We start from the raw sequence: 13,732 nt of genomic DNA on the forward strand, positions 1-13,732 counted from the left end.
CTATCCAGCTCTCTAGTTCCATCTCCTGCCACTCCTTTATTGTTCTAAAAATACAAAAGTTAGTACTTCATATTGCTTTTGCTGTTCACTGTGCCTGGAAATTCTGCCCCCTCTGTATCTTTTGGAGATCTGGTGCTGCAGTGGTTAAATGGTAGACTGCTAACCAAAAGATCAGCAGTTTAAATCCACCAGCAGCTCCTTGGAAACTCTATGGGGCAGTTCTACTCTATCCTACAGGGTCCCTATGAGTCAGAAATGACTCGACGGCAATGGGCTTTTCTATATCTTTTACATTATTCTTCCTCTAATTGTACCTTAAATCCAATTCTTGCATTAAAAATCATTTCAGGTCTCACTTCTTCCAGGTGGATTGTGTACCTACCATTGATGTTTGACATAACTGTCTACGATTAATTGGAACAAATCTAGGTTGAGAAAAAAGGATTGCACTATATTGGTTTGTAGGGTGAGCATAAGTAATGTCATTTGAAATTCCACAAACCAAGAGTCTCAAAAAAGTCTTTTGCTTTTTGTAATTCATTTTATCCTCTAACATCAACGATTCTCTAAACTTTCCATCAATACACCCTTGGTAATATTCTGCTATGGAGGAGTCATGGTACAGTGGAAAAAGCACTAGACATGAAGGGATCAAATCTCATATCAAACATTTCACTGCTGCCTCATCTTGGACAAGCTCTCTCACTTCCCGGTAAACTTTATTTCTAAGCCATAAAGTGGAGATAATTATACAGGGTAGTTGTGAAGCTCAGACAATTCACTGTGCTTGCAAGGGCTTTATAAATAGCTAAAGCGTTATGCAAATATGAAAGACTCTTACAGTTCTATAAACCTGAGTATGATATTGTCCTGTTCTGGCTTTATTGGCCAATAAATGCTATGGCTTCCCTATATGTAAAGAGGGATTGGGAAGGGTTTTACTAACAGCTTTTAGCAACATCACCACTGAGTTCAGGGTCACAGTCTAGACAGATTGTGACAATCTCATAAAGAGTTACGGGATTGCAGGGATACGAGGGTGGTCCTTTTTGATGCAGTAGTTCTCAAGAGCATGCTAATGATTCATTCAGTCCAAAAACATAAACCAATTTACTTGTGGATTATCGCATAACCTGGGCAGAGTAACTTTGACTTATAATCAAAATTATTCGATTATTCCAATTTTCTATCCTTCAAAAAATCAAGATGCTGAATAATTAATATTAAAACATGATATGTGTAATTGCTATTTATAAATATAGTTTATAAATACTATTCATTGTTTCTAAAATTTCTTTTTTATACTTTTAGACTATTAAAATTAACACAATGCTATAATTCCTGCTTATAAATACATTGTATAATTACTATAATGATAGCAATAATAATAATGATAATGGATTATGATTACTGTTTATTAAGTATAACATATGTGCCCAATCCTCTACTAAACATAGATAAACTATATAATGACTCAGTTAGGTATAAATTATTATCTACTTCCTCATTCCCTAACACTTATTGTTCAACAGCTCTGTTGATACTGACATCTAAATAGCTCTCAAATATGTTTATTTTCCTCACTAAAGAAAACCCTAGCATGGTGAGTCAATGGACTCTATCAAGATGTCCTCTTTGACCAACAGTTTTTAGGACTATTCCCTGATTTCTTTCTATTTCACATTTTATTCCCTATCTCAAGTCATTTGTTTTATCTGCAATATCCAACGTGACATGCGGATTGTAGAGACATTTCAATCTCTTCAACTACAGGTCTTCAATGTTTACAAATTTAAACAGAAGCTTTTCAAAGGCACATTTATCACTCTCACCCAGCCTAGTTACCACAAATCTCCATGTTGAGCTGACTTCCCAATGTCTGGTCTAGGCAATGCCTGTTGTGGTTTACCTTCTCATTGTGCTTGAATTCACACTGCTCTGCAAACCCTCTGACCTTCAAGTGGCTGCTGTCCAGTTTAACTGGAACAAGAATGACTTCCAAAAGGCTCCACCACTGAACAGAGGAAATTGACTTTTATGTTTTGTTATGGTTTGAATTGTGTCCCCCCAAAATATGTGTTTAAATCCTATGCCCGTGGTTATAATCTCATTTGGGAATGGGTGGTCTTTGTTATGTTAATGAGGCAGGATTAGTGTAGCGTGTATCTTGAGTCACTCTCTTATGAGATATAAAAGAGATTAAACAAACGAGCAAAAGAAGTAGAGATGGGGGAAGAGAGATGCCAAGCCACGTGAAGATGGCCCAGAAGCAGAAGCTCAGAAGAGACGAGGACCTTCTCCCAGAGCTGTCAGAGAGAGAAAGCCGTACCCTGGAGCTGGCACCCTGAATTCAGACTTCGAGCCTCCTAAACTATGATAGAATAAATTTCTGTTTGTTAAAGCCACTCACTTTTGGTATTTCTGTTATAGCAGCACTAGATAATGAAGACGTGTGTTGCAATATCAAACATGCCATTTGGCCATAGCACCCGGGGGCTTTGTTGTGCAGCCACTTCCTGCTCTCTTTGTAGCCTACCCATTATAGAGTGCTGCTTGACTCTTTATTTAGTTACTAAATGCCCTACCAGATAGATGGATGGATGAATTACTTCAGACACGAACTGGTGACATTTGCTAATACTTGTCTTCGTTGTTTTATTGAGCTCAACCAGGAAGAAATTTCTAATCTTTCAGATTTAAAATAATACTTTGTTTTTTCCAAATTACATATGATGGGAAAAGGTTTAATCATTTTCAAATGAGATCTACCAATCACCAGACAATAATTCTAAGTAGAAATTCATACAAAAATGACGAATCTCTCTGTTTAATGAATAAGAACCAAAATCCCAGAAAAATAGAGCAAAAGAGATATCAAAGATTAATCTCCAGTAATTTGGCCTTGAAACAGCTGAGGAAGAACATCACTATTGACTGAATTATATACTATCCTTAGCGAAAAGGTTGTCAGTACTAATATAATCAAATAGAAAATTGATACAGGGAATCATGACCCTACATCTCAAACACCACACTTGGGCCTCTCGCACCTAGAGGAAGGTAATTAATTAATTTCAGCTGGAGAATGTCTGCCATCTGTAATTAACAACATGTGCGCCTACCACACTCTCATCCTCCACTGTGGTGAGGATGCACAAGGTGATTAGTGAAGGCAAATTGCAAACACACCTCTTGGTGGTTCTTACTTTCACCTCAAACTCTCACTCTCCCACCCCAGTCTACTTCCCCTGTCAAGTTTGAAATGGGCTTAAAAAAAAATTAAAATATAAAATACCTCTATTCTTCTTTTTCTTAAAAAGGTATTTCTACCCAAGGATCACATCTTGAGATGTAAACTAAACCTCAGAGTGAGCTCTGTTTTCGTTTAAAACACAAACCTGTTGCCGGCAAGTCGATTCTGACCCATAGCAACCCTAGAGGACAGAGTAGAACTGCCCCATAGGGTTTCCAAGGAGCAGCTGGTGGATTTGAACTGAGGCCATTTTGGTTAGCAGCTGAGCTCTTAATCACTGCACCACCAGGGCTCCTTAGTAACGTAAGGCATGTTAAAAATGCTCACAAAATGCATACTCTACATACTTCGTGCCTGTCATTTTTTTGCTTTTCATTAACTTCCGTAGTATTTGAGAACTGATATTGTGTCTTAGTCTGGGTTCTCCAGAGGAGCAAAGTCAACTGCACCTCCACTAGGACAACTCAAGGAATACATGCAAGGACTGAAAGGTTGAGGCAAAGGTAAGGAAGTGCTGAAACCAGCTAAAAGGAAGGCAAGAAGTAAGGGGGACCAAGAACAGAAAGCATTTTTGAAGAATTCTAGAAATGAACCTAAAGCCAACAGCAAGGCCATTTGCTAACTTCCTGATATTCATTATCATGTTGTCATTGTTAGGTACCATCGAGTTGCTTCTGACTCATAGCGACCCTACTTACAACAGAACGAAACACTGCCCGGTCGTGTGCCATCCTCACGATTATTTTTATGCTTGAGCCCATTGTTGCAGCCACTGTGTCAATCCATCTCATTGAAGGTCTTCCTCTTTTTCACAGACCCTCCACTTTACCAGGCATGATGTCCTTCTCCAGGGACTATTCCCTCCTGATAACATGTCCAAAGTATGTGAGACGAAGTCTCACCTTCCTTGCTTCTAAGGAGCATTCTGGCTGTACTTCTTCACTAGCGTAGACACACTAATTTGAAAGGGTCTGGAACTGGACTACGGAAAATCATTTGCTTTCTTGTTTTTCTCCCCCTTCCAAAAGTGAAGTAGTATTAGTTGTATTGTTCAGGGTTACTCACATTTCAAGAGAAAAAGAACATTGACATATTAGTTGTAATATTAGTCCTAATACCAATTTTCTTAAAGCCAGAAAAATATTGAGTCCTTCAGATAGCTCTGCCACAATCTCAACATTTCCACAGTTGTTAAACTATTTAGTGTTGACACAGTCTCCATTTTGGAGGAAGTTTGAGGTTACTACTCAGTGAAGAAAAATGCTTAGCTTTGTAAATGAGCACGATTATCCATAAAATGCTGGGTATTGTGCTAAATTATTAGCACACAATCATTTATTTGGTTGCAGATGTGCGGAAGAAAAGTAGGGGTTGTCAGCAGAAGACTATGCATGGAGGAAAAAGATAAATAAGAAGCATTATTTTGTCATATTAAAGTATGAAACTTTAGGGAGTGGGAACTAATTTTATTGTTCTCTATTATTCTGACTGTAATATTAATGCAGAGAGCAGCTAACTTGGCAAAACATTTTTCTATAAAAATATCCATTCATACATTTGCAAGTGAAATAGCTCTCTTTGGAAGAACTTGTTTCAAATTCACCATTATTTAATTAAATAGAACTTGTTCAAAATAGTTGCATTTTGAGTTGAGATTTTCCTTTAAGTTGTTTATACGACTCCAAGACACAGTTCTGACGAAATCTATAGATTTCATATTTTCGTGCACCCTATTGTAATTTTTTGTAAACAAAATGTCTCTGACTTTAGGGACCTTCTTTTTCTTTTCCTCTCTTTCTTTCTGAAATTTGAGAATAAACATAGGATTTCTCACTGCAGCATGATAGCAAACTAGGAAATCTTTAGTTCACTTTCACTACAGGTATGTTCAAATATTAAACTATTAAAAATCTTTGAAATAAATACTTAAGTTTACAAAAAAGGAGGACCCCCGAGTTGCTAGACACAAAGAGGTCACTGAAAACCAGAGCTGAGTACTTGAGTTGACCTGGTGCTGCAGGTGTGTGTGGGGGGGAGTGGGGGAGGTATGTCTGTATCTTGACCAGGGAGGGGCTGTGAAAGTCAGGTCATTAAACCAGAAAAGACAAACTCACAGCCCTCGAGTAGATTCAGGCTCACAGTGACTCTATAGGACAGGGTAGAACTGCCCATAAGGTTTCCCAGGCTGTAATCTTTCTGGAAGCAGACTGCCACATCTTTCTCCCTCGGAGTGGATAGAGGGTTCAAACCACCGACATTTTTGTTGGCAGCCTGAACACTTAACCACTACGCCACTAATTTTCCTTAGGAGAAAGTAGAAGCCATATTAAAAGAAATTGTGGCACTTATATGAAATATCTAGAATAGGCAAATGTATAAAGACCAAAGTTTGTTAGTGTTTACTAGGGGCAGAAGGGAGGGAGGAAGAGGGAGTCCTAGTTTCGGAAGTACTGAGTATGGTTGCGTGAAATGATTAATGTAATTAGTGTCACAGAAGTGTACATGTAAAAAATATTGAATTGGCAAATGTTGTGTAATATATTTTTTTTTACAAAAATTAAAAAACAAGGAATTGTGGCAGATTAAATATGGCTGCGAATTCTTTGAAAAATCCTTCCTTCAAGGGTGGGGTCCATTTCTCCTTCTGTATCTATAGGAGCCTGTGACTGCTTTGACCAACAGAGACTCACTTTAAAGTAGAGAAAAATGAAGCTAAGACAGCTTAAGTGACTAGTCCAAGATCACAGAGCTGTTGAAAAACCAAAGAAGATTCAACACAACGCCCTGTGTCTCTAAAGATAATGCACATTCTATCACCCATGTCGGTTGGATGCTTGTGTTACGTGTCTGACGTTGGAATTTGCTACCATAAGAGATGTAACTAATTAGTCTTCTTGAAAAAACATGATGTACACAGGTGAAAACAATTCCAAATGGCACTAGCCGAGTATTTATTTCTGATCACTAGTAATAAGCTTCCCTTTGAATTATTACCTTACACGGGTGCTATAATTTAAGTACATCCCTGGAGAAGATGTGACTTGTGTAGAAGTCAGAATCAATATGTGGAAAGAGGGGTGAAATATTTGGGGGTTCCTCATGCTTTGCATATCTCTCAACTAAATTTTCTAAACAGAACTGTGGAGAATCTGACTAAATGAGTAAGAGGGTCAATTATTGTAATTATGGCCTTAAGGGAAGCCACGTGGAGTAGGGGGTGAAGCCCTAAACCTGAATTAGAAGAAAAAGGTTTAAATATAATCAGACTCTTGTGCTTGTTACCTCATTGGTCATTTTGAGCTTTACTTCCTTGGCCTATAAAATGGGTAAAATAACACCTACATTAACTATTTGTAGTGAATATTGTGTGTGTGAGGAGGTGGGGCAGGAGGTGGTAAAAGAGACAGTGAAGGTGAAAACATCTAGCACACTGCAGTTTTTTAAAATATCCTGTGGACTGATTATTGACTGAAAATCCATTATCTCGTCTGACAAAGGAAGCTAGTGAAGAAACAAATGTGGGCATAATAAATACGGGCATTATGACAATCTATTTTAAGAATTGGGCATGTATTCCCATTAAGGAAAAGAAAAATGTACTTATTAAATTTTGTCAGACTGTTTTCCCTATTAATTTTAATTAGATCTTATTAAAAATTCAAGGACTCCTTTAATGGTGACCAGACTTACTATTTAGATGTATTATTAGTTGTGGATGAAACTTCCCTCTTGTCAGCTGTGTTGCCTATTGAGGAATTGTGTTTCACTGAAGTGTTATCCTAATGGGGCATATCCCCAAAGAAGACACCACCTTGCTGTACATACTGTGTACAGAGCACAGTTCCTCTCAACAGGGAACTTGGTTCTGGACACTGTAACTCTGGTGAGAACAAAGAGTTAGGAAAGTGATCGTTTTGCCGTGATCGTTACAGGGTGGAAATTTAAGCAATTTGCATACTTTGTCTATACCATTTCTGTTTTCCCAGCAAGTTAAGCTTGGGGATGTTTTCCTACAAGGATAGTTTATTTTTTCTTTCTGAATCATTTAAAATAATCCTTTAAAAAATAGGAAAATATCTCATAAAAGAGAAGGCATTTGAGTGTGAAAATGACTTACGGAGACTGACATCTGGACTCCCATCCCATAGATAGTGATGGGGACAATCGTACCTCAAGACTGTGGCAAATAGTCTTGGGTTATTAAGAGTAAGTGTCTGTTTATGGAATTTATTTATTCATGTTTTTTCTTTTATTTGTGCATTTTCCATCTGGATTGGGGATACCAGGAAAAGATTCCTAAAGAAAGTGACAAATAGGCTTTAGTGAGGTAACACAAAACAGAAAAGCAACAGGGAGGATATACCGATGAGAGGAAACGGTTTGAAATTCCAGAAACAATAAGAGTGGTTTAAAGCTGGAGGAATGTATGTCTATGGAGAGCATCTGAAAGTAAAGTCAGAGAGCTGTGCAGGAATAGATCATGGAGGGACTTGTGTGCTCAGCTAAGTTTAAAATTTGTTCTCAAAGTTATAAAGAGCCATTGAAAGATGACGTGTTAGTTTCCTATTGCTGCTGTGACAAATTATGACAAACTTAGTGGCTTAAAACAACACAAATTTATTATCTTAAAGTTCTGGAGGCCAGAGGTCTAAAATCAGTCCCACTGGGCGACAGTCAAGGTGTCAGTTTAGCCAGTTCCTTGTGGAGGCTCTGAGAAGAGAAAAGGTTTCTCACCTTTTTTGAGCTTCTAGAGGTCGCCTGCATTCCTTCACTTGTGGCCCCTTCTTTGCATCTGTCCAACCGCTGCTACCATGTCACATCCCAATACTGACTGTGATCCTCTTGTCTCCCTCTAATAAGGACCGTTGTGATTATATTAAACTCAGTGGGATAATCTCCACGTCTCAAAATTCTTAACTTAATCACATCTGTGAAGTCCCTTTTGCCAAGTAAAGTAGCATATTCACAGGTTTAGAGGATTAGGACATGGACATCTTTGGGGGTTAAGGGGGCACTATTCAGCCGACCACAAATTATAAACAATACTATGGCATAGTAAATTTTGTATTTTAGAAGAAACTCTGATATAGTGGGGATTAGTTTGAAGAAGTATCAGCCTGGAGAAAGGGGAAGTTAAAGGAATTTTCTGAATTTCTGTTGAATAATGGCTTATCCCACAACCGTTAATGTGTATCCTTAAAATCAAAGATTACTACTTCCAATTTCCTTCACAGAAAGAAAGCCTCCTATGATGAATAACAAAACACTTTTGATGTATCTTTTGGCGGAATTTAGAAACTAATTCGGTAAGGAAAGTAGTGAAGAGTAGAAATGAGGAGGTGACTTCAGTTTCTAAATTTGAGTGATCTTAGAGATCGGAAATTTAGGAAAAGAATGGAGTAAGGAAGTATAGACAGTCCCTGGAACCTGTAGTTATGAAACAACCCCTGTAAAGCCTATTATATTAAAAATCTGAGGTACCTACAATGGTTTATAATAACAGAGACACTACTTTGCGATGTGCATCAAAATACAAAATACTTGTAATTATTATTACTGTATTATTATGTTAAAGATGTTTTAGTATATCTGGAAGTGTTTCTTTAATGTTTTATATGCATTGGAAGATACACTACATACCATATACCAAGATGAACATTTGACTAACTGACTTTAGATACAAACTGTACCTGAATGTGCCGACTTACATACAAATTTGACTTAAAAACAGATTTAGGAATGGAACTCATTCCTAATCCGGGCGCTGCCTGTGAATAGAGTTTGGTTAGGCACCCTGCTAGCCTGTAAAGAACCTTAGTTCAAATTAGGAAAAGGCACCTCCTTTGGACAGAAGCAGAGCCCCTGGGTGGTGCAAACAGTTAACGGTTAGCATTTGGCTGCTAACCAAAAGGTTGGAGGTTCAAATCCACTCAGAGGCAGGCACCTCAGAAGAAAGGCCTGGCAATCTACTTCCAAAAGAATCAATCAGCCATTGAAAACCCTATAGAGCACAGTTCTAGCCTGACACATATGGGGTCACCATGAGTCAGAATCAATTCCATGGCAACTGGTTTACTGGTTGGACAAATGCAGTCCCATGGGAACATGGTTTAGTCCCCATTCCTTTATGCAGAAGACAAAATGCCCCTTTCTCCCAGCTGATGTAGCCCCTAGAAAGGACACAGTAGGAGTCAGCCATGAACTTCCTGGTCATAGTGGAGGGCTCAGTTGTATACATGATAAATATGAAGGACTAGTGAAAACCCTCTTTAAAGTGTTAAAAAACAAAGATATCACTTTGAGGACTAAGGTATGCCTGACCCAAGCCATGGTATTTCCAATTGCCTCATATGCACGTGAAAGCTGGACAATGAATATGGAAGACTAAAGAATTAATGCCTTGGAATTGTGGTGTTGGTTAAGAATACTGAATATACCATGGACTCCCCGAAGAACAAACAAATCTGTCTTGGAAGAAGTACAACCAGATTGCTCCATAGAAAGGAGGATGGGGAGACTTTGTCTCACATATTTTGGACATGTTATCAGGAGGAACCAGTCCCTGGAGAAGATGTCCTGCTTAGTAAAGTAGAGGGTCAGTGAAAGAGAGCAAAACCCTTAACAAGATAGACTGACAGAGTGGCTGCAAGGATGGGCTCAAGCACAGCAACTATTGTGAGGATGGCACAGGACCAGGCAGTGTTTTATTCTGTTGTACATATGGTCGCTGTAAGTCAGAACTGACTCTATAGCACCTAACTACAACAACAGTGAAAACGCATGTGAAATTGTCTTAAAAGAAAAGCAAAAAATACAGATGCCAATTTTGGAACTCTCAGCAGAAAAATAATAGCCGACAGCCTAGAATGTTTGAGATTGTATATAAAGAGAGTGACATAACTTTGAGAGACAATCAAATTTCATGATAGAATATCCAAATTCAGAGTGTCTTGGCTAGCATCAGAATGAGATAATATCTATTGTTGTAGAGAAAATCTAGGTGGGTATTTGGTACTTCCAATCTGTGCTTATGACAAGGTTCTACCTTTATCATTTTTTGTTAATTGTATTTTTATAAACATTTTACTTAATACATTATGTGTTAATTGCAAACCATTTCTCTAGTAATAATAGAAAATGAAACAAAACTATATTATTTGTTATCAGTAAAAGGAAAGTTAGTATAATGACAGCTGAGGTATAGCAACCATAGGTGAAAACAATTAGAAAACCCCTTGATACACACTTAAATCAAACACTCTTAGAAATCTGGGACGGTAAAGATAGGCTGAGATTTGTGAAAGGGGGGAAATAAACAGTTTAACCACTATCTTTGATTTTTTAAAACTATTTTTATAATGAATTAATTCTGTGAAAGGATGCTCGATCCTAATTATTTGAACCCATGTGAAATGTTTCGACAAGGGAGACTGCATTTCCTTCAATTCTGTCTGTGGAATTTAGTTATCTATTCAATATATGTATTTCATTTAACTTCAGCTGATTTGAGACACCCAGCTCTCCACTGGGAGACACTCGGCTTTTCTCATACATGTGTAATTTTCAGCTCAAAGAAACACTTTCACCTTCAGGGAGCAATATATTCTCTTTTTCCAGTAGTTTCTTGTTTTATTTACCCTGTCAAGCAGCCAGCAAGAACATTTTCTTCTACTGTACCAGGGACAAGTGAAGTTCAAGCCTTCAGTGTGCCCAATTTTTCCAGAAGAAAATTAAAAAACACTCTCTAGCAAAGAAAATAATAGTAGTTCTTATTGAGCCATCAACCACCTGCTTGGAATTACCAATCAAATTAGCTCCTAGAATCAAACGCAATTATTTTCTTAAATATAATGTGCTTTGAAAGTGTTTGCATTTTGCATTTGGCATCTCTACAAAAGGTTAGAAGAAAAGAGTCTGAATCTTTCAGCACACATTTTTAATTGTTCCGTTTAACCTAAGTACGAAAAAGTAGAAGTGCTTTCTCTCCTATCGGTCCTTTAGTGAGCTGCGTAAAATGGAAAATGACAAGTTCTGATTCTTTGGATAGTTATTTGTTAAAAATGTGCAGAAATGAAGCCATCAGAAATGTTCCTTTCAAATGAATATTGAAAAGAAGCTAGTGGCACCTTTCCAATAAAGTAATTTCTTCCTTAGCTAGAATGGGCTATATTGTAGCAACAGTAGAGGGGAAATCCTATTTCAGTGCCATTCTTTCCTCCGCTCGTTTACACCCAAAGCATATTGTATGGAGAGATATCGCTCCATGGACCCAATAATAGTTCTGCTGTAGACAGTTTCCACCTGACTGCATTTCTATTACTGTGGATAACCTTCAACTCAGGAACAGCATTCGCAATTTATAGAGAATAGAGAAAAAAGAGGTCTTCCATATAAATCCAGAATTCTAACTGTGTGAAGTATGGATGAATTACATAACTTTGAAAGTGGATGTAAAATCTTTTTGAGTGTGATCCTTATAGGAAGCATTACTAGATTGCCTCTAACCCTGAAAGTTTTCCTGGATGTGCTATTATTTTTCTCAAGTGTCATAAGTTTGCAGTACATTCCCCTGATGTTTTCCCCACAGCATGGGGGAATCAGACATGTTTTGACTAGAAAAGTTTGAAGATTAGAAATCTATTTTAGCAAGAGGCAATAGCAAGACTAAAGGCTGGTCAGTTTTGTTAACCTGGGTCACGTAGATCAGAGATGATTCAGGAAATCTGGCTCAATGAGGAAGAATTAAAGAGGAATATACTCCATTTAAGCAAGCATCACAAGGAACCCAGGAGCTGGCCATGGCAGATCCGGCTTTTGTGTTTGGCTCTGTTAATAATGTTCTATGTAACCTTTAGCAAGTAAATTAACCGATCTGTGCTCCTTTACCTCATCTTTAAAGAAGTGATGTGAATTGCATGATCTATAAGACGGCTCTTACCTCCAAGCTTCTCAGTTTGAAGGAGGGACAGAATTAGTGAGCACATGATGTTGTTTGTTTGAATACTGGGCAGAAGGTATATGTTCTCTAACCTCTTTTCTGTCCTGTCATGCACGGGTAGAGCCTCAATAATGGACTAAAACTTACCGGTGATCATGAAGGTGGCGCAGGACTGGCCAATGTTTCGTTCTGTTATACGTAACATCACTGTGAGTTGCAGCCAACTCGAAGAAAAGTAACAGCAACATTATAAATAACTACACTGGGCTAGGCTTGACTATAAATTTTATCCACCCATCCATCCATCCATCCTCCATCAATACACCCATTGAACCAATTTATACTGCATACTTAATAGGTGCCAAGCTCTTTGTAGGCACTGGAGATACCCTGGTCAACAAGAGATGCTTGTATCTGCTTCATGGAATTGAGTACAAATCAGGAGGCATATATTAAATTAACAGTTACACAACTATACTTGTGAAAAGTATTATTTAAGAAAATACACAGAGTAATAAGGAAGTATAATAAACTTTTCCCTTCATAGAAGAAGCAGGACAGACCTGATTATCTCCACACAAACTAACCTGTTTATTTAAAGGAATCTGGAGATGCAAGTTGTTTAAAAATTCAAGAATGAAATTCACTTTTCAATGGTTAACCATTTGCTTGGTTTGCAAGACCATACTTGCCCACAACAGTGACCCTACTGGCTTCTGAATCATTGTGTTTAGAAAAACTTTCCAGTCCTGTTCTAACTCACAAAGAGGTCCTGAGAAGGATTTTAAAGTTGTGAAGTCAAACAGGAGTACAGTAACCTTTAATATCAAATTGGTATTCCAAGTACTCTAAGGCAATAAAGAACAATAACAACTAAGTCCTGAAGGAAATAACAGATTCAGCCTTTATTTGGCAGAGAATGGCATTCAATTATAAAGCTATCAAGGCTCTAAAACCATAAATTTAATTAAGAATAAAGATGGGTGAGTATTGAAATACTAATGAGAAAACTTTGTGTTCCTTCCAACAAGGTTATGCAGATATGCTCCCAAACAGCCCATTCTGAACTGGATTCGCCTATCGTCCTGTTTTGTCTGGAACTAATGGTGATCTAGGATGCAGGACTTTTACTGCTAAAACTAGAAAGTGCTGGGTTTGTCCTCTACGTATCCTCTATAAAGTAGTAATGCTGTTAAGACCTCTATTTTGAAAGGTTCTAAATCACTTTAAATGATGCTTTCTAAACACTTGGTAAGCCATGCATTATGGCCACCCACACTTTAGAGAGGCACCATTAATAGGCCAATAAAGTTATGTTCTAATCTGGGGCTATTTTGCTCAAAGTGGTACCAAGTTGTAAACATGTACAAGCCCTAGTTAGTCATTGTAGCTATTTATTTTCCCCTCCCATGGCACCTTCACTTTACTAGAATTATCAGTGAATAGCAAATGTACCAGCTGGCTGTCCCATTGTGTGCTCTCACCGGCACCCCCGCAATCAGGTGCTATTTGATTTTAGCTCCAGCTCCTAGTGTACTCTG

Source organism: Trichechus manatus, unplaced genomic scaffold (assembly GCF_000243295.1).
Source record: "Trichechus manatus latirostris isolate Lorelei unplaced genomic scaffold, TriManLat1.0 scaffold00014, whole genome shotgun sequence".
In the NCBI taxonomy this organism is placed as follows: domain Eukaryota; kingdom Metazoa; phylum Chordata; class Mammalia; order Sirenia; family Trichechidae; genus Trichechus; species Trichechus manatus.